Here is a 5,059-nt window from a genome sequence, read left to right as displayed (position 1 = left end):
CAGAATGGCTTCATCATACACTAACGGGATCCATATTGCAGATGAACCACGCGTCCAGGGTCGAGACGACACACTACAACGAGCGCATCTCCCAGGAGCTGCTGAGTCAAATCATGGCAGATGTGAACGAAAAACTCTCGGTGCGGGAGCAGCATCTCATGGAGAGGGTTGACTCCTCGGTTTTCGACAAGGTTAAAGACCATGTCGAGGAGTCCGCCCGGCTTCACGGCTGGGGGGCACAATCGCTGACCTCGGCTTATCTGATCCCCGCCCTGGCTATTTTTGGCGGAGTGGTCCTGATCAGCCTTGTCATGCAGCTTAGAAAGAAAACGCTGGTTATCAAGGACGGTCGAGCTTAAGTGGGACCTTCAAGGTTGAACGCCTGCTACATTGCTCGTTGGGCTAGTGGTCTATGTTGCCGAGGGGCCTGGCACCATGGATCAAGAAGGCAGGGACACCTTGTCGACCCGACTCAGTAGGTGTCCCAACCATCCGAGGCAATCGTTTCTTGCATTCCGCCCTTGGAGAGCACCGTCATCCAAGGTGCACGTGGCCAACACTGTTGACAAGTGTGGGTTGATACCAGATGGGTGTATTTACTTCTGTATATTGCATGTTCTCATTCCAAACCCCTCCTAATTATGGGGGTACAACGTTTGTAGAACGTTTCTTCCAACGCAGACAAGCCTGGTTCAATAACATTGTGCACCATAAAAGCAAAATAGTCTGATAATTATCCTGCGGTTGTTTTTCGCTTGCACATTTTGTGCTGCTTGCGCTCGTCCTTTTCTTTGGGACGTGGTCCACGAACATGACGCTCTTGCACATATCCGAGCAATTGTTTCCAGGCATGGACACGTCTTGCCTGATGATATTCACGTGATGCGAGCAGCGGCATCAGGTATCTCGAGATCGTGAGCATGGGGTTTCACAAGCCCCAGTTCTGCACTCGCAGTTTCAGGGTGTAATGAAAGCTCCTGGTGATCTGCCTCTCCAGAACACCTTTATAACTGTTCATTCCATACGTTGACAAGTCGACCGTCTGGCCCGCGTTAAGAGCACCACTGCTATCGCATAGCAAACGACAGCGCCGCGAGATGTGAGCTGCACAGGAACCAATGCATGAGCCTGGATGTCGACACATGTGGCTTTAAACAAGCCCTCGGTGTCTTGTACACGTAGACCTACCCAGAGCGACCCTGGCATGCCGGGTTCGATTGCATGGCATCATCACAGTTATGCAGTGCCCGGAGCGCTGACAACGTGACCTGTCGCGCGCAAGGTGTCATTGAAGAAAGGGTTGCGTCGACGGCCTGTTATTGCTGCGAGTACCGAACCGAGGCTCTGTTTATCATAAATCTGACTAACGCCAAAATCCATGTATGGCGGGAATGTTGAACTGAAGCTTGTAAATCACCAATCTAGCCGAAGTAATGCATGGGTGGAGTGCATAAGCACCATGGCGCACTAGAAGCCCACCATTAATTCTCTTTGGTCGAAGGGTGCTTCTCGCTATGCAGCTCTATACGCAGCCCACGCACCAGGGCCGTGCCCAGGCTTGTCGTTTTGCACGTCGTCGTCCTCGTGCCTGCGTCTCTGCTGGTGCTGCAGCAGGAGACGTCCTGCTAGAGGTGAAAGACCTGCATGCCACAATTGCATCATCTGGCGAGGAAATTCTGAAAGGCGTCAATCTCGTCGTCAAATGCGGCGAGATTCATGCCATCATGGGCAAGAATGGTTGCGGCAAATCTACTCTGAGCAAAGTACTGGTGGGACATCCTGACTATGAGGTCACCAGTGGAACAGTTACTTACAAGGGTGAGAATTTACTTGATCTCGTCCCAGAGGAGCGCTCGAGAGCGGGCCTCTTCCTGAGCTTTCAGTCGCCTATCGAGGTCCCAGGGGTGAATAACGTCGATTTCTTGCGCATGGCATCCAATGCTCGCAGAAAAGCTCAAGGCAGGCCGGAAAGGGACCCTTTGGAGTTTTACGTGGAACTATCTCCGCTGGTGCGACCCTTGCATGTGTTTGTCATGTTGCTTCTCGGCAACACGTTGTAGGCGGCAACTGGCGATGCGCGATATTATGGGGACCCGCTCGGGTACCATCCATGTATTTGTACACGTGAAGAAATTCATTTCCCGACATAACCATGTGGGGCTGGTCTCCGAGTGCCAGCCTACCGGTACTTCCAGGGTTCGTAAGTTGCTTCAGGGTTTGTACGTGCAACAGCTCAACATCCTCAATACCAAATACATCCGCCGCCTAGACCAGCTCCCTTACCGTCTCAACATGATCAGAATATTATTTAGGTGTCTCAGCTCGTACCCCTTTCATGCGTCTGCCTGCCTTGATGTACTATCTGAACCATTTCTTGCTCAGACGACTCAGTGCAGTCCAGTGGTCATTGCTGTGTTACAGCGCATAGTGATTGCCAGCCTCGTATTCAATTGCACCCCATTCTAAAGGGACAGAGCAGGGTAGAAGCAATGGTGTAGAAGCAGACATCGCGGGCCGCAGCTAACAAGCAGATTAAAGAGCACTATTTTGGGGCACAAACAGCTTGCACTCCTAGTGATGGGTGGGATGAACTTGTTAGACACTCGTAATACCGGCGTCGATACGTACAGCATTAGTGCTTGGGACTTGTTGTAGGCAGGGAAAGTCTTGTCAGGGCGGCGCAGCATAGATTCGTGTACGATGCCCGACACAAGCTCGGCGAGATATGCTTTGTGGTCTGTCGAGTGCTGGCATGTTGGTCCTGCGATGCATGCGTAGTGGAACTCAAGATGCACCCTGCCAGCATTCATCTTCAGTTTCTGTCTAGCGAATTGAGTTCGTGCTGGGATGCCATGTGGCACAATGCCTTCCCTTGTGGCAACATGCAAATGGTGGGTGTAAGCGCACACTCAAACTGTTGCATAAGGTTGAACTGATTCTGTGGCGCAGGTTCTCTTGCCTTGCTTCTGCTAACAAGCAAGGGAGGTTGAGTAGAACCATGATGGATGGTTGGCAATGATGTGCTAGATCACTTGCATGCATTTTGGTCACCACTGACAAGTCTGTAAATGTTGTTCGTACCTTTCAGTCACAATTGGGCTTGACGCTATTTCAATGCTGTGCAGCTGGAGGCATTGAACATGGATCCCAGCTTTCTGGGCAGAAATGTGAACGAGGGGTTCTCGGGGGGTGAGAAGAAACGGAATGAGATCTTGCAACTGGCGGTGCTGGAAGCGGACATGGCGATCCTGGACGAGATTGACTCTGGGCTTGACATTGATGCCCTCCGGGACGTTGCAAAGGCTGTCAACAGCCTCGCCAAGCCGGAGAACAGTTTGCTGATGATCACCCACTACAAGCGGTTGCTAGACTACATCAAGCCGGACATCGTCCACGTCATGCAGGATGGAAAGATCGGCTTGTCCGGTGGTATGGAGATCGTTGATAAACTGGAGATCGGGGGCTATGCCACTCTTGACACGTTTTAATTGTCCCAAACTGTACATCGCTCGTCCAGCGTTTGATATGTGTACTCTGACATGCCGGTGCCCGGCTGAAGCAGTAGGTTGATGTCCTTTGTGTGTCTTGACCTTGCGCCATTCTTAAAGTGCCCTACAACCAGATCAAGATTCGCCTTGCCTTCAGCTCTGTCTTTCAAGGCCTGTTCACCCATATGATCGAACTTTGGCGCGGTTTGTGCTGCCGGGCGCCCCCCCAGCGAGAGCCACCAGGTGGACCCGCTCGTGAAGCTCTTCCTTCCAGCACACGCAAATCACGAGGCACGTAGTAATGCCTCGTAATTCCAGGCATCACAACAGTTAGCATTCACGCGGCACAGCGGCATCATCATCCATTTCTGCACACAGCATCACACAGCTGCATAGCATCCTGCACGCCGGGGACACTAAGAAAATGGTTAGGCGATCAAGCAAGCCTTGAAAGTGAACTCCAGAGAAAGCGGGAAGGGCTAGTGTGATGCTTTATGACCTCACAAGTGATGTCGTTGGGGGACATCTGCAATCGGAGCGACAACATCCGCTCTCTCGTGCAAACATAACGCTGGCAAGGCAATTGTGCGCCATGATTCCTGGGCTTCTGCCTGGCGCCATGCCATCCGCCGAGCTGGTTGCGCGTCGAGCGCGGAGCCGCTCTACAGCAGCCTTGCAGCCCCGGGGGCGCAAGGGGCTGCCAGTCAACGTCGGGGTGACATCCTCGTGGTTTGGCCTGACGGTGGCGTCCGCATCCTGGACTGCGTCGTCACGCACCCTGCGGCTGCGTCGTACATGCGAGACGCTGCGGAGGCTGGAGGGTCTGCGGCTGCGAAGGCTGAGGCGCGGAAGCGGGCGGACTTCGAAGCGGTTGGCGAGGGCTCCGCGTTCGGCTTTGTGCCGCTTGCTGTGGAGTCGTACGGCCGCATTGGTGTCGCGGCGTCGCGATTCCTATCAGAGCTTGGCGATTTGGTAGCGGCGGCGGGTCGGGTGTCTAAAGCCGCTTTTGTCCGGACCGTGCGTCGGGAGCTCAGCTGCGCCCTTTGCAAGGGCAATGCGCGCATGTACTACAACTCTCTCGCGCGCATTGCTGTGCGTGTTGGACACAACTTCCAGCCAGGATGTGATGAGCCGGCAGAGGGCCCGGTTGAGGTCTGACTTGCTTCGTTGTTTGTTTGTGTCGCTGTGTGCTTTGTCTTCCTTTTTCTTTTCGTTTGTTCGTCTTTCGGTAGCCTTTCCTAGATTTGCCGGCCCTGTCGCTTGTAACATACATCTGCACTCCCTCAAACAATGGCAAAACGTACAGGCTGTGCATCTACGTCACAGCATGCATGCTCATATGATGGAATCATGGATTTCACATCGGTATTACATATGGGGTGAATTCATCTCGGCGAGGGCCATCTGTCTGGTACCGGGCGCGTTTCAACACTTTCTGAGCCGTGGCTGCTGTTCCTCCACTTTTTGCAGCTGCACTATCTTGGGAAGGGCCGTGGGAGATGTCAGGCCTCCATGGCCAGGGTGTTCCCACGATTCCTGTTGCTTTGTGACAGCTGCTGGCACAGCTCACT

The 5,059-nt window shown here is 53.4% G+C and overlaps 1 pseudogene; it reads left to right on the top strand.

Moving 5' to 3' along the window:
* The first annotated feature begins 1,514 nt into the window (after window positions 1-1,514).
* Window positions 1,515-3,488, top strand: LOC149809893 (putative ATP-dependent transporter ycf16 pseudogene; annotated as a pseudogene).
* The last annotated feature ends 1,571 nt before the right edge of the window (window positions 3,489-5,059 follow it).

This window comes from Nuphar pumila, unplaced genomic scaffold (genome assembly GCF_984573655.1).
Source record: "Nuphar pumila unplaced genomic scaffold, dmNupPumi1.hap1.1 HAP1_SCAFFOLD_696, whole genome shotgun sequence".
NCBI lineage: Eukaryota > Viridiplantae > Streptophyta > Magnoliopsida > Nymphaeales > Nymphaeaceae > Nuphar > Nuphar pumila.
This window is presented reverse-complemented; position numbering and strand designations above follow the sequence as displayed.